We start from the raw sequence: 25,027 nt of genomic DNA, 5'->3' as shown, positions 1-25,027 counted from the left end.
GAATTCTGTGCGCTCCCAACACCGCAGACACTGGCTCCGGCCTGCACCCGGAGCCGTGGCCTCACCGGCAAGCACGCTCCCAGCCGGCAGGGTCGGGGCCAGCCCCGGGCAGCCCCTCGGGGCTCCCCGCTTCGCTCACCCACCGTGGGGCCTGTCTCCCCGGCCTTTCCCGGCGAGGGAGCCGGGCGGACCAGGGAGCGGCGAGAGACCGGCGCGCCCCAAGACGGCAGCTGTTGGCTGCTGCTGCCGCTGCTGCCAGGCCCGGGCAGGGAGACATGGCGGCAGCGCGCGAATGGCGGCCGTTGGCCGCGGCCCCTCGCGCCCGCAGCGGAGCGGCACGCGAGCTCTGGCACGCGAGCCCCGTTCCGCCGGCTCCCGCCCCGGCGCCGCGTCACGTGACCGGCGCCCTGCCCGCCTCCCTCCGCGCGCCTCGCTCCGGGCGTGACGCAAAACGGCGAATCTACGGCGCGCCACTTGTGACCAAGATCATCACAAGCGCAGGCGGACGGCTCCCCCCACGCGGTAAGCGTCGCCGGACGGGACGCGGCCGCCGCGCTCCCCCGCCTGACGGCGCGGGGCGGGCTGCCGCTTCGGCCCCCCGCGGGGTAGGCTCGTGGGGCTGCGGGGCCGCGGGCGGCCGGCGGCGAGGCCGGCGTCTCCCCTCGGGCTTTTTGGGCCTCTCCGCTACCGTCGTTTTTTTTGCTCCTGGTGGGCGGGCGGGCGGCCAGCGGCGCTCCGCCGAGCCAATCCCGTCCCTCGTTCCGCCCCCGCGGCCCGCCGAGTGGCCGGGGCGCCGAGGGCGGGAAGAACGCCCCGCGCGCCCATTGGCTGCCTCAGCCGGCCCGCGCCGCGGCTCTTCCCTTCCGCTCTGCCGCCGGCGGCCGGCGGGGGGGAGAGGGGAGCGGCGGGACGGCCCGGGAGGGCCGGACCGGGCCGGGGGCGCGCGTTCGCGGGCGAGCCGCAGCGGCGGGGCCGAGGGGGCGCGCCCCGGCAGGCTGCGTCGCGGCTCCGGCGGGCTCGTGCTGTAGAGGCGGCTGCCCTCGACCCGCAGCGGGGCTCGCCGGCGCCGCTGCTCATGCGCGGGCCATGAGGCCAGGCGGGGCCGGCAGCGGCGGGCGCCGTGGCGCCAGCGGCCGCTTCCCGCGGCTCCCTCACCCGGTGGGAAAACGAGGGGATACCGGCGGGGCGCCGTCTGCGCCGCCCCACGGGGACGGTACCGGGCAGCGCCCTATAGCCGCTGCGCGGCGGAGGGTGCGCGTGCGCGTGGCCGCCGTGAGTGCGGCGTGTGCGCAGGCGCCGCGGGGCGGGGCGGGCGGTCCCGGCCCGGGGCGGTGCCGAGCCGAGCTGGGCCGCGGTGCTGCTGGGTTGCAGCCAGCGAGACAGTTCCTCCCTGCCCTGGAAGCTTTTTCCTGTCAAACCCCGCTTTTTCGTACTTTCCTCTCCTTTCCCAGAGGTCGTTTTAGCGTACGTGTGGATGAACTTGAGAAGTTGTGCAGCTGGCAGTGAGTGAAGTGACAAGGCTTGTCGCTGCAGGAGCTGTGCAAGCAGTTCTTGCAGGTGGTAAAAAACCAGCTGTAGCCGTGTTCCCTTTACTTCGCTTAAATCGCCGGACAGAGCAGTCTCTTAGTCACGATGACCTTCTGCAATCTGACGATCTTGTGATTTACAGCATGGTTTTGTCATCTCTGGGGGAGTTAGTGGCCCTTCCGGGGCTCTGTCGGGTTGCAGTAAGGAAAGCCAGTTCCTGTAGTAGCATAGTAATTTCTTAATACGTTTCTAAAGAGGTGTGCGTCTTCAGTGGAGAAGGTCATTAAACCAAAACTACCTGGTTTTGGTGGCCTTTGAGGGGTAGGTTGTCGTCTTGTTTAATTTGATTTGTTATGACAGATTTCCTATTGCTCCTTCAAATAATTAGCATGGCCTGGGAACAACAATGTTTGTCTTAAACTGTAGTGTTAGTTAAGGAGAAAGAAAAGGAAACAGCATTTAGGTTGTGATCTGTGTGCTGTAGCTGTGAGTGATCTCAGAATTCGCATAGTTACAGTTTTCCTGTACCCTCTTCTCTTCTTTGTGTAGATGTCCTGATGCAGACTTGCAAGACCTTGGGTTTGTCGTGTATTCGTGTTCATCTATATCATACTAAGCACGATGGTAACTCCTAGGGAGTAATAAATAATGGGAATCCAAAAGTGCAAGGGTAATAGTGGCTGGAGTGGTTTGCTGATGGTGCAAAACAATTATGTACTGATGTATAATTTAAACATTGGATGTAATTCGCTGTGATTCTTACCCTAATAATCTAAAGGTGTGGCCTGTGAAGACTATAATTTTTTTTTTTTTGCATTCCTATATCAGAACATGAGTAATCAAGATGTTTGCGTGAGGCTGCAGCTTTGGATGTTGGGATCTATATTTTTCCCAGGTCACACCTCTTCATGAAGGATGAAGACAATTACAGGCTTCAGTTTGGTCTCTCCTGCAATATCCTAGACTGTTCACAGCAAGTTGCATTCATCATGGAAGTAACATTACAGTTATTCCACCCTTATTTCATAAATTATTTCAGCATGGACATATAATCGGATTGTAGCTTTTATATATAAAATATGGAGCCTGGCAGTAATTGTATAATCCATACATTTTAAAAAAAGTCAAATGCACTGATGTGACAGCATGATGATGGACTGTGACTTTTTCAGTATGTTCAAACATGTCAGTTTTATTAGCATTTTGGGAAACGTAATTCAAAAGACCTGAGTTAAAAACATTGAGCCAATCCTTTACTATCAGTCTTCTGTAGGAACTGTTGTATAGTAAAGCATCAAAAATTTCCAGTTTATTTGCACAAAAGTTTTCTTTGTTAGAAACTTTTTTAAAACTTAAGCTGTGTTGTCTCCTTTTGTAGAAAAACATTACTCGGAGAAAGAATGTCTGTGAAGCAGATATGGGTCACGATGCTCCATTAAAACCAACCTTTTGTAATCAAGAAGAGCATTGGAACAGGTTGCCCAAAGAAGTTGTAGATGCCCCGTCCCTGGAAGTGTTCAAGGCCAGGTTGGATGAGGCTTTGTGCAACCTGATGTAGTGGAGGGTTTCCCTGCCCATGGCAGGGGTTTTGGAACTAGATGATCTTTGAGGTCCCTTCCAACCCAAACCATTCTATGATTCTATGATTTTTGTATTAGTGTGTACAACATTAAGGAAAACCTAGCTTTGTTTTGCCTAATTTTTTTGCCTTTTGAATGTATACACACTTGGGATCTTGTGCATGAGCTAAAATTTACAGATTGGCGTATGAAATGTGGTTGAACTGGAATTGTTGAGTGGCTCCTAAATTTGAATTTCCTAAGAGGGTTTAGAATTTAAATATTCTCCTTCTTGGGGAAACAGAAAGGCTGCACTGGATGGATGATCCCATCACTCAAATAAAAACATTGGTTTAAGGTATGTCTGGTCTAGTCATTCATTCAAATTAATGCTGCATTATTACGGTGCCTGTTAAAATTACTATGTTCACTTTTTAGACTGTGCATCCTGGAGTACAGCCCCAGAAGGGCTTGGAGGGGAAGACAAGATGACATGATTCGACAGATGTAGCGGTTGCTATTCTTTCAGTGACTTTTTTTTTACAAGGGTTGCGGTGATGGGGGAAGAACAGCCGCTCTGCTCTTCACAAAGGTGACCGCTGGGCGTAGCAGTCTGTGTCCTGTGCTTTGTGTTGTACAGGGAGCCGAACAGAAACGGTGCTTCCGTTCTGACAGATTTAATAGCCAGCAGCCGCCCAGCGGAGCACCCTTGGTTATCTTTCTGCCCCAGGAATTGTGTTGGCCTTGCTAGCTCGGGGTAGCACAGCCGCCCGGTGCTGCCACCACTGCCCAGGGTGCGGCTGCAGACCGTGCCCGGCCAGCGGCCGCGCAGTCGTGGAAGCGTCGCTTCCCCCGCGGGAAACGACTTGAGTGGAGTGAGCAGAACCAACGACAGCAGTTCTTGGTGGATGCAAATGGCTGTGGGAAGTGAACAGTGTGCCTCTCTGGTGATGCTTAGTGCTAATAAGAGACATAGGATTGACCGTGGACGTCTTGGAGAGAATGATGTAGGAGTAGGGTTGCATGGAACGTGGCATTGCAAACCGCTTAAATGTCACCTGGTGCAGGGTGTCAACGTTCAGGTGACATCTCTCTGATAACCTCAGAGTGGTTTATCTTTAGTCTGTCTGCCTTTGCAGTGGATGTTCTTACAGCATTATGCAAAAGCTTATGAAAGTTTGAATGGAATATAAGTATTCCTACCTTTCTTCTAAACTCGATACTTTTTTTATTTTTGTCATTTTGGCCTGTGCTGAGGCATGAGCTCAAAGTGTTTATTAGCTTGTGTGTATAAAACCAGTGAAGAAGCAAAAATGTGAAGATGTTCTTGTAATCTCTGATTTCTCACCTTCAGAAATTCTAAAGGCATCTTTTCCTTCAAAGAAAGAAATTGTATGTTTAAAACTGGGGAACCATACCTGTCTTGCTGCTCCACAACTACCAATTCTAGTGATCCTGTTTGCGCCATCTGCCAGCGAAGGGTCTGTAGTTGCAGAAGAGTCTGTAGCCCATTTGAGATGTTTATGTTAAATATACATGGATTTTTTTTCTTATTTTACCTAATTTCAGTTCTTCGACATGTGAAGATGAAAGAAGGTTGTGTCCCAAACTTATAAAATGGCAGCATTCTGTAGCTTTAGAGCAGAAAGAAGTCTAGCTGCCTTCTTTGCTCAAGATGAAAAGGAAAATTACAGTAAGCGCTAGCCAACTCACACACTTCTTCACAGAGAAATAAAGCAAGTGCCATTTAGAAACAGTTCCAAAAGTAAAATGCTTGTTTCCAGGACTCGTGCCTGCTTTTCAGTCCTGCATTAGCAGAGTTGTTGACTGCTGATTTTTTTTCTTTGCTTTGTTTTGTGGGTTTTTTTTGTTTGTTTGTTCTACAGCAGGCTGACCTTTTTTCTGAGTAATCTGGCCTACTACTGAACTACTGTCTGTAGCAGGATGGGTTATATTTAACTGGGCTGGGAGGCTGCAAATGTTCTTAGTTTCCTCTGATCCTTAGCGGCACAGGCATAAATTTTAATTGCCTCTTCCCTTCTGAATCTGAGAAAGATTCTTGCTGTTCTTAGCCCCATCTTTGGTGTTTCAGAAGTGTCTCTCAACATACAGGTACAAAAATTGAAAAAATATATATAAATTTTAAAATTCACTGCAATTACAGGGTGTAGCAAAACTCATACAAATAGTAATGCTAAGTCATCAATTTATATAGAAGTCATTGTTTCGTGTGATATTTTTATTATGGAATCTGTACAGTTCTGTGATATACAAATATTTCTGTAGGAAATGTTCCAGCAAGAAGTTTGAAAAGTGTGGAGGTACTGACAAAAGTGTGGAGGTACTGACAAGAAGTCTAATTTAGGCAAAGACAGAAACAAACTGTTCTGGGGCCATTTGGATGGTCTTAAGGACTCTGGTAGGGCTTTATACTTCTGTACATATGAGTGCTCTCTTAAGGCAAGTTTTCAAGCTTGGGCTTGCTCTGGAAGAGCCTGTGGCCTGCACCTGTTTCCATTCGGTGGGTTAGTGATTGGGTGTGTTTGCTTTCAGTAAGTTCATAGAATCATTTGGGTTGGAAGGGACCTTAAAGATCATCTAGTTCCACTGCTCCTGCCATGGGCAGGGACACCTTCCCCTAGATCAGGTTGCTCAAAGCCTCATCCAACCTGGCCTTGAACACTTCCAGGGATGAGGCAGCCACAGCTTCTCTGGGCAAGCTGTTCCAGTGCCTCACCACTCTCAAAGGGAAGAAGTTCTTCCTTGTATCTGATCAAAATCTCCCTTCTTTCAGTTTAAAGCCATTGCCCCTTGTCCTATCACTGCACACCCTTGTAAAAAGTCCCTCTCCAGCTTTCTTTTAGGCTCCCTTTAAGTACTGGAAGGCTGCTGTAAGATCACCCCGGAGCCTTCTCTTCTCCAGGCTGAACAGCCCCAACTCTCTCAGCTTGTCCTCATAGCAGAGGTGCTCCAGCTCTCGGACCATCTTTGTGGCCCTCCTCTGGACCTGCTCCAACAGCTCTATGTCCTTCTTGTGTTGGCGGCACCAGAGCTGAATGCAGTATTCCAGGTGAGGTCTCACACGAGCGGAGTAGAGGGACAGAATCACTACCCTTGACCTGCTGGCCACGCTTCTTTGGATGCAGCCCAGGATACAGTTGGCTTTCTGGGCTGCAAGCGCACGTTGTTGGCTCATGTTGAGCTTCTCATCTACCAGCACTCCCAAGTCCTTCTCCTCAGGGCTGCTCTCAATCCATTGTCTGCCCAGCCTGTACTTGTGCTTGGGATTACCCTGACCCATGTGTAGGACCTTGCCCTTGTGGAACTTCATGAGGTTGGCATAGGCCCATCTCTCCAGCCTGTCAAGATCCCTCTGGATAGCCTCCCTTCCCTCCAGTGTGTGGACCACACCACACAGCTTGGTGTTGTCAGCAAAGTTGCTGAGAGTGCACTTGATCCCACTGTCCATGTCATTGACAAAGATGTTAAATAGCACTGACCCAGTGCTGTCCCAGTACTGACCCCTGAGGAACACCACTTGTCACTGGCCTCCACTTGAACATTGATCTGTTGACTGGAACTCTTTGAGTGCGACCATCCAGCCGATTCCTTATCCACCGAGTGGTCCATCCATCAAATCCATGTCTCTCCAGTTTAGAGACAAGGATGTCGTGTGGGACAGTGTCAGATGCTTTGCACAAGTCCAGGTAGATGACGTCAGTTGCTCTTCCGTTATCCACCAAAGCTGTAACCCCATTGTAGAGGCCACCAAATTTGTCAGTCACGATTTACCCTTAGTGAAGCCTTGTTGGCTGCCACCAATCATCTCCTTTTTTCCCATGTGCCTTAGCATAGTTGCCAGGAGCATCTGCTCCATGATCTTGCCAGGCACAGAGGTGAAACTGACTGGCCTGTAATTCTCTGGGTCTTCCTTTTTTTCCTTTTTAAAAATGAGGGTTATATTTCCCCTTTTCCAGTCAGTGGGAACTTCACCTTACTGCCACAATTTCTCAAATATGATTGGTAGTGGTAAGCAACTTCATCCACCAGTTCCTTCAGGACCTGAGGATGCATCTTATCAATTCTCATGGATGTGTGCGTTTTTGTGTTCTTTAGGTGGTCTTGAGCCTGATCTTCTCCTACAGTGGGCGGTTCTTCATTCTCACAGTCCCTGCCTTTGCTTTCTGTGACTTGAGCAGTGCCGCTAGAGCACTTGCCAGTGGAGACTGAGGCAAAGAAGTCACTGAGTACCTCAGCCTTCTCCATATCCCAGGTAACTAGGTCTCCTGTTTCCTCCTGGAGAGAGCTCACATTTTCCCTAGTCCTTTAATCACTGACGTACGTCTGGAAACTTTTCTTTTCCCCCTTAATGTCCCTGGCCAGACTTAATTCTCTCAGGTCTTTAGCTTTCCTAACCTGATCTCTGGTTGCTCGGACAATTTCTCTGTATTCCTCCCAGGCTACCTGTCCTTGCTTCCACCTTCTGTAGGCTTCCTTTTTGTTCTTAAGTTTGTCTAGGAGCTTCTTGTTCTTCCATGCAGGCCTCCTGGCATTTCTGCCCGACTTCCTCTTTTTTGGGATGTAGCACTCCTGAGCTTGGAGGAGGTGATCCTTGAATATTAACCAGCTTTCCTGAGCCCCTCTTCCCTCCAGGGCTTCATCCCGTCGTACTCTACCAAGCAGATCCCTGAAGAGGCCAAAGTCTGCTCTCCTGAAATCCAGAGTAGTGAGCTTACTGTGCACCCTCCTTGCCGCTCTAAGGATCTTGAACTCCACCATTTCATGGTCACTACAGCCAAGGCTGCCTTTGAGCTTCAGTTTCACCACCAGCCCCTTCTTATTGGTGAGAACAAGAGCACCTTTCCTCGTTGGTTCCTCTGTCACTTGGAGAACAAAGTTACTGTCAATGCATTCCAGGAACCTCCTGGATTACTTCTGCCCTGCTGTGTTGTCCCTCCAACAGATATCGGGGTGGTTGAAGTCCTCCATGAGAACCAGAGCTCGTGAACGTGTGTCTGCTCCTGTCTGTCTATACAGGGCCTCATCCACTCAATCTTCCTGGTCAGGTGGCCTGTAGCAGACTCCCACTATAATGTCCCCTGTCCTTGCCCTCCCTTTAATCCTGACCCATAAGCTCTCAGTCAGCTCCTCATGCATCCGCAGGCAGATCTCCATGCACTTCAGCTGGTCACTAGCATAGAGGGTGACACCTCCTCGTCTCTCCTGCCTCCTTCCTAAAGAGCCTGTATCCTTCCATTCCAACACTCCAGTCATAGGATTCGTCCCACCACGTCCCTGTGATGCCAGTAAGATCATAGCCCTGCGGGTGTGCGCACATCTCTAACTCCTCTTGTTTATTCCCCATACTACGTGCATTTGCATACAGGCATTTAAGTTGGGTCCCTGATGAAGCTGACTTACTGGCTGGAGTGGCTGGAATTCCTTTCTGGTGCTTTTCAGGTGCTCTCAGCTTGTCTTGATCAGGCCTGATATTATCCCCCCCCTGCCTCAAATCTAGTTTAAAGCCCTGTCAATGAGCCCTGTTAGCTGATGTGCAAAGACCTTTGTACCCCTTTGAGAAAGGTGAATCCCATCTGGCACCAGCAAGCCTGGTGCCGTGTAGGCCATCTCAGTATTGAAAAACCCAAAACTCTGGTAGTGACATCAGCCATGGGGCCATGTATCAATAGACCTGATGCGTCTGTTTCTTCCAGTGTTGCTGCTCGCAACTGGAAGGAGAGAGGAAAAGATAACCTGTGCTCCAGATTCCCTTGCCAGCTGTCCCAGGGCCCTCTGTGTCTTTTCATCACCTTTGGACTATGCTTTGCAGCTTCATCGCTACCCACATGGAAGAGCAGTAATGGGTAATGGTCCAAGGGCCGTATCACTCTTGGAAGTTTCCCAGCGATGTCTTAGTGGTGTAGCCAAGTTAATGGAACATGTTTGCTATGAATGTTTGCTGTAAACATACGAGATAGTCCACCCAGTGTTGATTTTAAGACATGCCTTAGCAGGAGGAGGCTTGCTGGCTTTACCTGTACCAGTGGTATATAGCGTGTTGGCACTGCCCACCTCTGTGCTTGAGGCAAAAGCGCGAACAGTGAGGGTGACCTAGTGGTCTCAGTTCACGTGAAGAAGCATCACTTGCTGCTCATGTGCTGCCTGGAGGGTTTGGTGCCTCTGCGAAACACCATGTTGGCTGTAAGATGCGTGTGCTGCAGCCGAGTTGCACGCTTGCACGCCCAGAGCTCGCGGGAAGCGCCGGGTTTCCTGCTCACATTCAGCACCCACGCAGGAAGTCTCCTGTGGCCGAAAAGCATCAGATTTCCTGGCGTGTGGGGTGTGGGCGGTAAGCTCAAGGCTTCTTGACATCCATGTGATGCCTAGCGTACTTGCCCTTCTGTCTCTCCAAGAACCATGGCATAGAAGTACAGCACTTCTGCATTTGTCAATCCCATGTGGTCTTTTAACAAGGAGAAAGAAATGCCTGTTGTGTGCTTGTCTGCTGTTGGATGTTTAAGTGAAATCATATGTTATAGTCAAGTTGTATTGTTCCAAGTACTTGGGAAAAGGATAGCAAACTCCAGAAATTCAATAAAGGCAAAATGTTGCCCTCTCCTCGTTCCTTGCTGTGTAACGCACCTTCTGCAGGGGTGTATTGACACGGGATTTGGGACACTGGATATGCAGCCTGGACATCAGTGATTCCTGTGTTTTGTTTTCTGTTTCATTTGTAACTTTTTTCTTTGCTTCCCATTTTTGATGCCAGTGAAGTAAAGGATGTTTCTTTTCATGCTCTCTATGTGAGGTAAACGTAGATTTACCTTACTCTTTAAAGGGAAGGGGGTTCTCACTTTGTCATTTAAATTGTTAATAGGATATACATTTCTGAAAAGTCGAACTGGAAAAATAAAAAATCTAAAAGCATCCATAAGCTGCAGCTTGTTTGTTTGTTTTGGCAGCTGCAGAATAAAGTGCAATGAATGCTAAGAATTACTAGTTTAGCATGTGTATCCTTTACTGGGCACAGCCTGATTGCTGTAAGTCAGAGCTAATTTTTTTTTGGATTGGATCCAGTGCTAGCATAATATCTAAGTTCAAAGATACAGTACATAAAAATGTTTTCTGGATGTTGTCTTCAAAATCTGCCAACTTCTTTTCTATTGTTTTCCGTTTTATTGGTATAACAATGGAATGATTTGAATTGCATTTGTTTTTTTTTCCTCCCTGTTGTTTACATTTTCATTTTAAATTATTTACAAGTCTGAAGCCTGGAGATGAGAGCCTAATGAACACTTTTAAAAATAAAACCTTCTTTTTTAGGCACGTTATGCTTCATGTTTTGAATTTATAACCCAAGCCTTAATGAATCGTTTCCTAGTTTCTCTCATCTTAGAATTTATGAGCTGTCCTATTTACAAATTTTACCTATACAATGGAGAGATAATTCTTGTGTACCTTAAATAAAAAGAACTGTTATTGTTAACAAGCTTAAACTGCTAATTAGGAATAATACGGCAATAAATGCTACGTCAAACCTTTTAGCGATGTGAAGATGCGATATTTAGTTTTTGGGCCTTTTCCTGGTGCGTTCCATGTAAGAAGACAGTGTGTTGTGTTTTTTGATATCTCGTACATGTATCAGGTTAATAAAAGGTATTTTAGGGAATAACAGTGGCCTGTGCATCCTGACAGGAAGCAGGTTCATTTCTGTTGTACATTTAGGGCAATATGTTGGTGCCAACATACTGTGATGTTCCTACAAGCCTTGTTAATGTGAGGCTTCGCGTGGATGGCAGACATCTGAAAGGACCCTGACGACTTCATGTGTATGTGTATGTGGTGTTTTGTTAATGGTTAAGTTATTCTGCTGAAAAAAATAGTAGGACTAGGAGTAGTGGCTTTGTTTTGAGTGTACATTAATGTAATTTAATCAGGAAGGAAAGAAAACCTGGGACTAGAACTTGATGTCATTTACCTGACTGTAAATCGGAATATCTCCATTTAGTTTAACAGAATTTTTTCAATTTGCGTCAAAATGATCAAAATCAGAACCTGACACAAACTCTCCATCTCATAATTTGTGCATACAAAACCAAAGAAATAAAATCGGATTTTTTTTTTTTGTCCAAATCTTGTGCCAAAAAACAGAGCTTGGATTTTGAGCGGAGGTTTCGTAATACATTGTTACTTGTTGGTACCAGGAACTTTGCAGATGTATTTTATGAAGAAACATTTTTTTCCTTTTAGTTGTTTCTGATTATACTTTAATTACCAAAGCTACAGACTTGTGAATTTGAGAGCCATTCTAAGTTGAGGCAGCTTGAAAATTCTTGACAGGTATCTCCTTTGACTTTGTGCGTGCCTGTGGTGATGTTTGCAGAGGGTTGTATGTAGGCTTTGTTCCCTGTCTGATTTTCTTTGTGTCGCCCAAGGGGTTTGCAATAGGAGTGGCAACCTCAGGAAGGAAGGAGAGGAAGAGACTGAAGAGAAAGGTGACGTAGGTCTGGCGTTGGAGATGTCCCTTCTGCTGCTTCAAAGCAGACATCTGATGAGACGTAAGGAGCTCCTTCTCTCAAAACCAAGGAATCTTCCTTGAGTACAAGGTTATTAGGTACAGAAGACAGTTCTTCCGAGAAGAAAAGTGAAAACCTGACAACGTATTTTGCCAGCTCTGTTTGGGCTCCTCAGTTTCCGTTTCCAGGTGAAAAACACGCTGAGCTTTGCAGGTGTGTGTTGACTGGCAGGGATGCCTGCTCTTTGTTCGCATCATCCCGATTTTACATGTTGCCGGTACCAATGCAGTGTGTTTTGGGGCACAGTCTTGAATAAACTTTTTTTTTGTGAGAGAATGGGTACCTTTGTATTTTGGATGTAAAGGGTAAATACCTTTTCAGGGAGTGGATTTCTGAGGAGGAGGCAGAGGTAATACATTACACCAACTACTGTAGGTGGAGAAGTAGGCAAGCTTTCAGGCACATAAGCCTGTCTTCAAATCCACTGCTGATACCAAGATAGTTAAAGTATACGTTAAATGAAAACAAAATTAATCCCTGAAGTTTATACTTAAACATTGTATGGAAGTGCAGAAATTTAAGGAGTGTGTCTTTTCATGGGGTCAAATAATTATTTATGCATTTGTTAAAAGTATTCAAAGGTCATTAGACATAACTACAGAGTTTTGGATGACACCTAATCTAACTGACTGTGCTGAGAAAACTTCAGTTAATATAACCGTGGCCATAGTTTCATTTTGTTTTTATTTTTAATTATTTTTCATCCTTGTAAATCTTGTTTCTAAGTTCAATGATATCTGTTTTGAGAGAGGAGAAATACTTCACATAATATTTAAATTTTGTCTTAATAAACCACCTAGAAAATGCAGAGAAAAAGAATGGTATATTACCTAAAATAAAATTGCAGTAGCAATTTTGCTTTGTAAAAGAAGATGTTCATAGTGCTGGAGTTGTCTAAAGCATCAGAATTGCCAAGCATAAATAATTGCATAATTTCACACTTTCCAGTGAAGTCAGACCCTGATTAAGAAGTTGACAGCCTGATAGAGATCACTGTGATGTCTGTATTTCCTAAATTTGTAGGCACTGCCTCTAGGAAAACAGATTGAGTTTTAAACCTTTTACTTTGAATGAGAACCCTTATTGACAAGTGGAGAATATTCTTTTTCTTAAAAAAGTTTTCATACTTTAAATGCACAGGTGTTTCAGCTTTTCTGCTTTCAGCTAGCATAGATTTTGCTGATACCAGGCCTTCTCGCTGTCTTGGTCCTCACTGTCTTTCAGTATGTTTGATATTCATATTTCTTTTTTATTCCTCCTTCCTTGCTGTGCTTTTTTTCGTCCTTTTCTTAAACAAATAGATAATATGGTAATATGAACTCTAATAGGAGAGAGGCATTGTTTAGCTCAGTTGGGGTACTACTAATCCAGTCACCAAATGTAACCATAACACAGCATGCATTTTAATTATTAAATATAATGGAAACTTTGCATTTTAAATCTAGAGCTATAAACCACTTGTTTGAAAATGCACAGTTCAGCACTATGATTTTAGCTCGTAGTGAATTACAGGGCAGTATTCTTTGATCAGTTATTACAAGTTGAAGATTAGTAGCATTCAGCACTTGTGTTAATTTTGAGAATACATATAGGAGTCACTGAAGGTCAAACTGAAGCTCAGTCCTGTGTATTTTTAATGATTTAGTCAGCTGGCTGGATAAAGCGATGTAGAAATGTATAGATAATACACTCGTGCCAGTCATTCCAAGTAAGAGTAGTTTAAAGGAACATTTTCAAGACTAGTACGCCCACAAATTCCAGTACTTTGTAAAATTTGCTTTATTATGAAAGGCAATATTGTTGAGGTTTTTCTTTTATATACTTATTTGTTTGAATAGTTCTACAAAGGGCTCCTAATGCACTTTTGATGTCTTTCCACTAAGGAACACCTGAAGAGTAGATGGAATGGTATGTGCTTGCTTATTGGTCAATACCTGTTTTGGTAATGAATACATTTTTACCATAAATAGATGTAGTGAATTCTAAGAGAAAATCATAGTGTCTATGCACTTCTTAACATAAAAATTAGAAATATTCTTAGAGTGAATGTGGATTTTACTGAATCATCATGAGAAATTTCCTAATCCCTGCATGAGATGTGCAGGCTTGAAGCCTTGCTGTTTTCAGAAGTAGGGGACATCACGATATTGAGCAGCTTGAGTATGTTTGGAGGAGGGGGCTTTGCTTAGGTGTCTGCTTCAGGACACGGGGACAGCTGGCATGCCGCAAGTGCAAGAACAAGGTGCTCCAGGTTCATGAGAGGTAAACATGGTGGTAGTTCGGCAGAGCCAAAGCTTTTTTCCTTTGTCCAGGTTGCTAAACTCAGTAACTCTCCTTTTCTGGCTTCAGGACTAGTGCTCGCTGTCCTTCTCCTCTAGCTGAGGAGGCTGTCTCCTGTGGGTTGAGCAGGAGCTAGTTTTCTTCTTCTCTCTGTGTATTGTATGTGAAATACCAATTCCTAAATTGAGACTCCATATCTCACTTTCTGTTCCAGACATTTTAAAGCTTAGCATTGAGCAGTTCAGTAGTGCCTGACATCCCTGGTGGATACAAGCTCAAGTAATTTAGAACTGTTGAATTTTTGGAATTGAGTGCAGATTTTTGTTCTGTAGGGCCACCTGAACCCTTAGAGCATCCTCGATGCCTAGTTCAGCCTTCCATTTTCCTTCATCTTACTCCTTTTGGTGATCTGGCATAAACTCCTTAAACTGGTAACTGCTTCTACAATTGCAACCTTTGCTGTTGAGTCTGGTTGTTTTATGGAAATGTTTGTCATAGAGCACCAACTTTCTCGTTCTTTCTCTTGCTCTTCATTATTCATCTCTATTGCAAATCAAATTATGATATCAAAATAATTATGCTCTCAATGTCTGCTAGATCCTTAAAATTCTTACTTTGTAGTTCTTTTTGCTCATATATCTTTCTTTGAGTGTGTGGCAGGAGGGTGTGGAGGTAATATCTTTCTACCACATTTTTTGAATTTATACATATTTTGGAAATATCCTCTGCTTTCTGTGTGTGCCAGATTAATTTAGTTCAGCAAAGCATCTTCACGTGAAGGCTATTTTTTCGACCATGACCACCTCCAAACCTGAATCACTGTGGAGAACGAATGAGTTTGTAAACATCATACATTTGTATTGTTCTGGGAGATGGGTTGCAACCTACGTATGTTGGCCTAGTAGACTGTAGTTAAAGAATTGCTAAGAGGGAACTTTTTCTTATTAATAAAGTTAGTTACGGACTAAATAAAGGCTACATTTGAATCCATGGCCTTGGCTTCCTATGAACAAAGAGTGCAGCATCACCTGGGGCAGCTGTGACCATCACTGGACTTCAGGTCTTCACCAGCTTCCTTTGTGCCCCTGAGACAGTGACTGCAGCTGACCATCTCCTGCCAGTTCCTCGGGGTGGAAGATGGGTCTGAATTACAGCAGGTGGTCCTTATTTACTGATTAAAGTGGCTAAACATTAAAGTTTTCAGTCTGATTCCATTTTCTCCTTCTCTTCTCTCACATCCTTTCTTGCCCTCCTCCTGGAACAGATTTTTTTTTTTTTTTTTTTAATTTGTAAAAGGAAAAGTATACCAACTCTAAGTATGAAGTGATTTTTTACAACCGAGTTATAAATTCCAAAAACTAGGGGGTTTATAATGGAAACGCTTAGGGGGAAGAGGGGAGGGCGTGCTATAATACATATGTAACCTTTTTTCCCTCTCTTTAGTGAATAGACCGTTTAAACTAAATTAAGTAAAGGATATAAATTCTGTTGTTTCAGTTTTTAATATTTCATGGCTGATTTTATAGATAAAAATTACATTTAACAATAAATATGAAGAAGAATTTATACAGCCTGTTCTAGTTTGATATGGAACAGCAAATCCCATTTCTCTGTAGCTGTAAAGAAAATTCATTATAATGTCTTTGGTTGTAAGAGATGGCTTCATTGTGATTAGTTACACTGATAATAAACCAACCTTTTTACAAATGGCACAAGATACATGAGATCTCATGTGTCTGCCTTTTAATAGCATTGAATTTGTGCATTTGCTACCTTTATTCTGTAGTCCCTTTTTAATTTATAATTGGGCACTTTTAAAATCTTGAAGTTATTAAAAATAGTCTAATATAACTTAATTTTTTTTGACGCATTCTGGAGAAGGAGTTATTAATGTAGCTAAGCATTCTTAATTGTTGAGTTTTCAAAATAAAAAAGCCCAACTCAATTATAAAAATGTGTTTTCATGTAATTTTTTTTTTTCAATTCTGAATAACAACTTTTGGGGATAAAATAATGAAATGTAGATATCTTGACATTACTAACTGAATCCTTAAGCACCTAAAGAAAAGTCTTGACTTTCAAATGCCCTATTTCCTGTGACTCAGTTGGATTTAGACGTTTGTGGGTATTCAAGTCATTTAAAACACCGGTAGTGGCATTAGGATGCCTACTAAGCAGTTGAAAGTCCACGTGTAGGCATTTGGAGGGGAGCAGATTTTGTGAGGAATTCATAGCTGATAAAGGGGTACTTATTTATTTTTTCCTTTGTACATGCATTTAAGAATACTTAGATGTCCTTAGCACAATAATGCAAAATGAGTTTGATGAGGAAAGTATAATGGTTGTAATAAGAACCTTTGCATATTTATATTGCTGTGATTTATGCTGTTACAGAGGTTTAACCAGTACAATCTTCTGTATTTTTTAGTTTATAGAAGTAGTATTGGATATTAGATTCTGGAAAAATGGTGCATATGCTACAAAACGATATTTTACATTGTAAAATGGAATTATAGGGCCACTGTTAGAAGTGAATTCCTTTCATGCTGCACCTAAAAAGCAAAAGATCTTGGTGCTTTAGAATGAGGAAGGCTGCAGAGCCAACAAAACAGAAGTTGCATTTGATTATCAAGTATTTATAGAATTTACCAGAAAGTGAAAATCTGAATCATAGTGCTTGGGAAAAATAGGATGTAATGCTCGAGCCTTCTGAAAAATACAAGATGGAACAGCAGACTTATTATTAGGTTTCACTGTAAAAGACATAAACCAACATTTTGGCTTGTGTTGTCTGTAAGCTTTAATTTTCGGCTGTTGTCTCTTTTCCATTGATGATTACAGCTAGGAAAGGAAATCCTGTAGCACTTGTTAAAAGTGTTTTCATGGGAGGGATACCAGGAAAATGACTATCGATGACTGAAACACAGGACTAAGTATTCTTTTTACCACCTGAGAGAAAAACGGGCTATGCCAGCACCCTTTGCCATAGGAAGCAGCCCGTTTGGCTTGCCGCCTGCTTTTCGCACTGCTCCATGGAAGGAAAGGGCTGGGTCCATGAGTCGGGCTGCTCGGTTGGCCGAGAGCATGGAGCCGGTACCCTGTGCCATCTGCGGTGGGGAAATCGGGCTGTGTGTCCTGGCTGTGCTCCGCTGTCATACAGCGCCAGGCAGGTCGCCCGTAAGGGTGAGCTTGTGGTCCCTCAGGTCCTGGGGGTGTTTGAGCTGAGCGATAGCCTACTTAGTAATACGTCAATTTTTTCCTACCAGGAAAGCACTGGAGCAGGTGTAATTTCTTACTCTAGCTCAGTCTCCGGGTACTTGCCCGTAGTTGCCACAGAGTGTGTTTTCTGTGTTCATTAAAACCTATTGATCTCAGGAAAGTTTGTGGGATTGATTTTAACTCGGTGCTTTTCAGGGAATTAGCAGTATTTTTAGCAATAACACTCTCCTAATGCATTCCCAAGAGAGTGTGACATATCGAGGAAATACAGAGGCCACGTACACATGTCACAGCCCTGACCCAAATCCTGACTGAGGTCCCCTTGTCCGGGGAAGGGCCACGTGGTCCTGCTGCAACCTCTTCCTGTGTCCGGCAAGGATCTGGCGGCATGCTGCAGTCCCTGCCCAGGGAGAATTTGAGGAGCAGGAGGCAACAGCTGAGGCCACCAAGTTGACCAGCACACGTCTTCCCGGCCTGCGGAGGAGAAGGGCTGTGGTGTCACCCTGATCACACCGGTCGCCAGCCAGGTTAGCGGTGGCTCTGCATGGCTGCCAGGCTCCAGGGGCAGGAGGAGACTCCACTCACCTTGGGCTCCATTGCTGATATTTCCCCTGGAGCTGTTTGATAGCGTGGGAGTCAACCGGAGATATGAGTTTGTGATGATAAACCAAGAACTGAAGGGAATGCACTGTAGCCTTGTGTAGCTGTTACACAATATGCTTCAAAATAATGAGAAGATTTTGCACACCAGATAACCAAGTAACAGAAAACTAGTAAGTGAGGTGCAGCTCTTAGATGTAACAGAATGAAACTGCATAATTTTTGTAGGTGTTAGGGAAATGGTGAGGTCCCCAGTGCAAATATTCCTGATGTTGCAGCGCATGCACCATTCCTGCAGGAGAAACGAAAACTTTTGATTGCCAGGTGAGTCCTTGTTTGGGAATGCACTTGAACACATGTGCCTCACATCAAGCCTAGGAGGAATCCTGCTGCCACTACGCGTGTGCTTGGGCACATTGCTAGTTCCGGAAGACAGCTGAATTTCAGGCACCAAATTTCTTTCATCTGAAAGAGCAGATGAGGTGCTTTATAGCCAGATAGGAGCAGCCTCGCGGTCACAAGCCCTGGTCCTCATGGGGGACTTCAACCACCCTGACATCTGTTGGAGAGACAATACAGCAGGGTACAGGCAGTCCAGGAGGTTTCTGGAATGCGTGGATGACAACTTCCTCCTGCAGGTGATAGAGGAGCCGACAAGGAGGGGTGCCATGCTTGACCTTGTGCTCACCAACAGGGAGGGACTGGTGGGTGAGGTGAAACTTAAGGACAGCCTTGGCTGCAGTGACCACGACACGGTGGAGTTCAAGATCCATGGGGCAGCAAGGAAACCACTCAGCAAGCTCTGTACCCTAGACTTTAAGAAGGCAGACTTCGGCCTCTTCAAGGACCTGATGGGCAAAGTGCCGTGGGAGGCGGCCCTGGAGGGACGAGGGGCCCAGGAAAGTTGGTCCACATTCAAGGAGCACCTCCTCCAAGCTCAGCAGAGGTGCATCCCGACGAAGAACAAGTCGGGCAAAAAGGCCAGGAGGCCTGCGTGGATGAGCAAGGAGCTCCTGGACCAACTGAAAATGAAGAGGTTAGCCTACAGAGGGTGGAAGCGGAGACAGATAGCCTGGGAGGAATACAGAGAAGCTGTGCGAGTGACCAGGGATCAGGTGAGGAAGGCTAAAGCCCTGAAGGAATTGAATTTGGCAAGGGATATAAAAAGCAATAAGAAATGCTTCTATAGGTATGTAGGGGACAAAAGGAAGTCCAAGGAGAATGTAGGCCCCCTCCGGAAGGATACTGGTGCTCTGGTCACCCGCGACATAGAGAAGGCTGAGGTACTCAATGAATTTTTTGCCTCAGTCTTCACTGATAAAGCCTCTTGTCTTACCACCCAAGCTGTGGAAAGAACTAGCAGGGACTGTGAGGATGAACCACCACCCACTGTACTTGAAGAGCAGGTTCGGGAACATCTGAGGAACTTGAAGGTGCACAAGTCCATGGGACCTGATGAGATCCATCCGCGGGTCCTAAAGGAACTGGCGGATGAAGTTGCCAAGCCACTGGCCATTGTATTTGAGAAGTCGTGGCGGTCTGGCGAGGTCCCCGATGACTGGAAGAGAGGGAACATAACCCCCATTTTTAAAAAGGGGAACAAGGAGAACCCGGGCAACTACAGGCCGGTCAGCCTCACCTCTGTGCCTGGCAAGGTCATGGAGCAGATTCTCCTGGGAACCATGCTAAGGCACATGGAGAGCAAGGAGGTGGTGGGTGACAGCCAACATGGCTTCACCAAAGGCAGATCGTGCCTGACCAACTTGGTGGCCTTTTATGATGGGGTGACAACATCGGTGGACAAGGGTCGACCAATGGATGTCATCTACCTGGACTTGTGCAAAGCTTTTGACACTGTCCCGCACGACATTCTTCTCTCTAAACTAGAGAGGCATGGGTTTGATGGATGGACCACTCGGTGGATAAGGAATTGGCTCAATGGCCGTACTCAGAGAGTAGTGGTCAACGGCTCGATGTCCATGTGGAGACCGGTCACGAGTGGCGTCCCTCAGGGGTCCGTGTTGGGCCCAGCCCTCTTCAACATCTTTGTCGGTGACGTGGACAGTGGCATGGAGTGCACCCTCAGCAAGTTCGCCGATGACACCAAGCTGTGTGGTGCCGTCGACACGCTGGAAGGGAGGGATGCCATCCAGAGGGACCTCGACAGGCTGGAGAGGTGGGCCCGTACCAACCTTATGAAGTTTAACCAGGCCAAGTGCAAGGTCCTACATCTGGGTCATGGCAATCCCAGGCACAAATACAGACTGGGCGGAGAATGGATCGTGAGCAGCCCTGAGGAGAAGGACTTGGGAGTACTGGTGGACGAGAAGCTCAATATGAGCCGGCAATGTGCTCTTGCGGCCCAGAAGGCCAACCGCATCCTGGGCTGCATCAAGAGGAGCGTGGCCAGCAGGTCGAGGGAGGTGATTCTCCCCCTCTACTCTGCCCTCGTGAGACCTCACTTGGAGTATTGCGTCCAGTTCTGGAGTCCCCAACATAAGAAGGACATGGACCAGTTGGAGAGGGTCCAGAGGAGGGCCACGAAGATGATAAGAGGGCTGGAGCACCTTTCCTATGAGGACAGGCTGAAAGAGTTGGGGCTCTTCAGCCTGGAGAAGAGGAGGCTCCGGGGTGACCTTATAGCGGTCTTCCAGTACCTCAAGGGGGCCTACAAGAAAGATGGGGAGAGGCTGTTCAGGAGGGCCAGTTGTGATAGGACAAGGGGTAATGGTTTTAAAATAGAGGGAGGTAGATTCAGATTGGATATTAGGAAAAAATTTTTTACTATGAGAGTTGTAGAACACTGGAACAGGTTGCCCAGAGAGGTGGTGGATGCTCCATCCCTGGAGACGTTCAAGGCCCGGTTGGATGAGGCCCTGAGCAACCTGATCTAGTTGGAGATATCCCTGTTCCTTGCAGGGGGGTTGGACTAGATGACCTTTGAAGGTCCCTTCCAGCCCTAACCATTCTATGATTCTATGATTCTAAATAGAGATGGGGGAAATGGATGCTATTGATAAGCAGCAGCATTTGAAACCTTCATGGTATTTGTTCCTAAGGTATCCGTACTGTGAATGCTTTGGACAAGAGGTAAATGGGGGTTTTATAGGTGATGGTGATGTCAGCAAGGGGCTGTCCTTTCTCCTCAGTTCCTTCCCTCCTTCAGTTCTAGCTGGCTAGGGCCCATCCTGGGGAGGTATAGTTTCGGTGGATGCTGCTATGGCATCCCCCAGTTCCCTTCTTCCTGGTGTACAGAGCCCTTTCCCGTAGCACTGCCTCCTCCCTTGTTCACCTCCGCTCTCCATCTGCTGACCCAGAGTGCGTTTTGCTGAGGAGAAGTGGGAGCCTGCTCGGCTTTCAGCTTCTCTTCTGTCGTCTGCTGGAGTGAAGGCATCCTTTGGTAGCTACATGGCTTAGCTCTGGTGAAGGGCTTGACAATGGGGAAGAGAAAAGGCTCCGTGTTGTGCCATAATAGTAGCTCTTGGCTGATATCACAGGCACCACAGAAGTCACAAATAATTTCTGTATCATAATTGCCAGTGCTTGGACTCAATGATGCCACTGTCAAACCTGTACGTCTCTCATTACTGTCTTGTATTGGTGTCCATCTTGACACAGAAAATGATGGAAATTAGAATAAAATTCAATGGTAGTACTCTGAGCTGTTCACAGTGTGGAAGTACGTAGCTTTAAAAGGTGCTCAGTGACTTCAGCTGGAGCATGGGTTTGTTCACCTGAAAGCAAATAGCAGGTATTATGGAGGAAGCCAAGCTTTGCACAGCTATGTGTGGTTTAAGTCTTGGTGATGATCTTCTAAGGTTGTTGGGGAAGAAAATCCCCCCATGCGTTGCAGAGGAGATGGCAGCACTGTTGTGATTGCTTGCACGTATTGTAAGAAGCCATTAAGGAGAAAAGGTGTGATTTGACAAGCAGCTTTTCCCCTGTGTGTGAAGGGTTTATCCCCGCTGTAGCTGAGAACTGTGTACAGCCATCACCTTTTTATACTCATTTCTAATGACGGATATTAATTTCTCTTTGTTAGAGATCCAGTCATACAAAGAAGTGAAGACTGCTTCCTAACGCTTTGCTGAAGTGTGCGGGAGGACTAACGTGTCCTTAGATTAGGGAAGAAGGGATTAGGGACAACATCTATGGTACAGAGCCCTTTCGAGTGCACCCCGGCGCAAGGCAGCCCCCTGCTTCCATCGTGCGTCTCCTCCATCATCCTCTGCCTTGTTTTAAGCATTCGAGCTAGAAAATCAAAACTGAGGTTGATTTCATATGTCTTATGGAATTGAGCTGAAACACTTCCAGTGTGCTCACTTCTATTTCATTGTACAGGAAAATAGGTTTTGTCTTTAATAGTTAAATTTTTATGTATGTCTATGTGTCTATACCAGTAATACAGTAATTTGATGTATACAGACATGTAAACATGTATATCCCAGTGAGTACATATTCTAATCGATAATAACATCAGCCATCATTTCTGTAGTTATGATCACCAAAAGAACATGTAACACGTTTCTGTTCCATCTGCGTTTCTCAGATGAAACACAAATACTTCCTTGTGTGAAGTGGCCACCAGGTGTCATCAGAATGCTTTTATTTTTATTAATTTCTCCTTTTCTTTAGAAGAGTATGTACACTTTGTATTCTTCTCTGGAAACTTTGTTAACCTACCACACAAATAATCCTAACTCCTTATGTTACCTGTTCAGCTAAAAACTCACACAGCCCTCTTCAGCTGAGCTTCTTTAGCAGGGCAGCTGATGAAACAGGATGTACCACAACACTGAGAAGCTTGTGCATGTATACAGAGATTACTACATGTGTTCTTTGCCTCAGTATTTTTGAAGATTGTGAAAGATAAACCATGTGGGCCTGATTTATCTTAGTAGAATATCATTAAGGAGCTACAGGCAATGCAATTAAAATGACTATTCAGAAAACAGTAGTATTTAAACCATGTTGAATTTCCTTTTCTTCTTTCTGACCTGCTCCCTCCTTAATGCCTTTTCTATAGTTTTGGTGTCCTGACTTCACACTGAATGTGTTTGGGTGTTGGTTTGGTTGTTTTTTTTTTTTATATTAAATATTTAGGTATGTAATTTAGCTGTGAATTTTTGGCATACTTGCATTAATTGTGGAGTTAAATACATTAATTAAGTACATTCAAACTATTATCAACCTACCTTTAATTTTAAATTGTATTGGTTAGGTTCTTTTTTTATATTCAGTAAGCTATGGCTCAGTGAATAACTGGGTAATAAATAATAGCTGGGAAACAAATATTTGAAAAATACTCAATATCTTCTTTCTAATTTTTTTTTGTTATATAAAAAATGAAGAGAACGTTTCAATTAAAAAAAAAGCTTTTTTTTTTCTTCTTCCTTGCATTTTTTTCTACTTCTTACTTTCTTTCTGCATCTTGGATCAAGTTACTCAAAGGTGGGTTCTTGGTACTTGTCTGGCAGAGAGCTGGCCATTTGTGTTGGCCTTTTCACTTGTGCTGGTGCTGCTACCTCCTTGAGCCTGCTCAAGCTTTTTTAGTAGACAAACACATCCTTGGTGGTGATGATGGAGGCTTCTTGTTGCTTTTCCCATGACACGGTAGTTTAAAACAAGGGGCCAACAAAGCCATCTATTTTTGTCTTTTAGGTTTAATTTTGAGCAAAGGTTAATGAAAATTTAGTAAATTTTGGCAAGTATTAAACATCAGAATAGGCATCTAGGAAATTCATGCTGCTTATATTACGAAGGAGAACAGAGTCAGGGCTTCTAGGACCAGGTTTCTAGGTAAAATTTCCAAAAGCCAGTTTGCAAGTAACAGCAATTTCAACTTAGTTTTATCTTTTGCTGTCAAAGTGCAGGAAAAGTTAGGACTTCCAACATTTTTTTTCACATGAAACCATGTCATTCTGAGAATTCTCACAAACTGCAGGACTCATTACTGTATGTGAAAAATGAACATTTCTTTCCTGGAAGTTTCTTTCATGGACCTGATAAACTCTCTCAAGAGTGTTTTGAGATACTTAAACAGTGCTTTCCATTCATAAATACCACAGTGCTATACGAATACGATCTTTCTTGGATCCTCAGAAGTTTCTGTTGAGTATTCTTATTGCTATCGTTATATGTATGCCTTGCTCTGGAAATAGGCAAAATTCTTTGAATTTACAATTCAAAATACAGAGGCCTTTTAAAGTTTTTAAAATTGAAAATTGGGAGTTATTCAACAAATTTTAGGAGATACTAGTGTGTGGATACTAAAAAGCTAGAAGCAGAGAAATTTTCCAGCTGCTGCAGCATCCTGTGAAATTTCCTTTTCCCATGCAGGCTAGCTGAGAAACAGTTTGAGGTTTTTGTAAACTAAGACTTTATCTTGCACCTGTAGCTTGTTATGCAGTCTTGTTTCTGGCACACTGGGAAAGTTGTTTTGAAATGGGTGTTGTAGCATTTAGCCAATCACTCTGGGAGGTGGATGGTCAAGCAACAAATAGCCTTGGCCATTCTTGCGAACCATGTTATATATACGGATTTGTAGTTAATTAAAGATTGGCATTTTGGCATTTTCTCCTGGACTTGAATTCTATGTCGTTCTTCTCTCCGTCCTCGGTACGACAGCGACACTGGTGCATTTCCTCTTATTCTGTATCTTGGACATACATGCCTGTTGATTCTGACAGCACTTGAAATGAACATGTATCCCTGTCTTTCTTTTTTGATTTCCTCTTCAAAGTGAAATCTAATCAGTGGTCACTGCTGCATTTAGCAGCATTTTGCTCTTTCTGAAGTGAATGGATGATGAACGAGGGAGCCTTCCCTTTTTCTCGTTTTTTTTTGGTGTAAATTAAAGAATATGTTTTTTTTATGTCAGGAGTTCATAAGAACTTCCTTTATGTTGGCAATTTCTGCCCACCTAGAAGGACTTTCAGTGGTTTGGATGCAGAAGCAAGAAGGATGTCAGTGGTATTGCAGGGTGCATTTCCCCGTGATGCCGTTACAGTTCTTTCTGACGCCTGTGAGACAACGAAGTTAATGAGTGCAGGTAACTTGCCATTTTCAGTGATACTCAACTGATGACTATCAGTGGGCTTTGTATTTTGTTGAACTATTGTAGATACATCAGTGTGGAAGTTTCAAACTCTGTAGTCTTTGAAAGCCTGTCGCTTGTTTGGAAGTCTCCTGTGGAGGTTCTGGTGCCCTAGGAAAATGAGTGGCTTTACATAAAGAACAGGGTCATGATGCAAAGCTTGAAGTTCC

At 44.9% G+C, this 25,027-nt stretch overlaps 1 protein-coding gene across 1 annotated transcript in view; it reads left to right on the top strand.

Annotated features, from left to right (window-relative positions):
• Positions 1-451: 451 nt before the first annotated feature.
• Positions 452-25,027, top strand: part of ZNF407 (zinc finger protein 407) — a 362,003-nt gene continuing 337,427 nt past the window's right edge. The window contains 1 exon segment of the mRNA XM_086608533.1: positions 452-522. The gene's annotated coding sequence lies outside the window, so the exon portion shown is untranslated.

The sequence above is a fragment of the Tauraco erythrolophus genome, chromosome 3, assembly GCF_009769465.1.
Source record: "Tauraco erythrolophus isolate bTauEry1 chromosome 3, bTauEry1.pri, whole genome shotgun sequence".
NCBI classification, from domain to species: Eukaryota; Metazoa; Chordata; class Aves; order Musophagiformes; family Musophagidae; genus Tauraco; species Tauraco erythrolophus.
The sequence above is the reverse complement of the archived record's forward strand: the minus strand, read 5'-3'. Positions and strand labels throughout refer to the sequence as shown.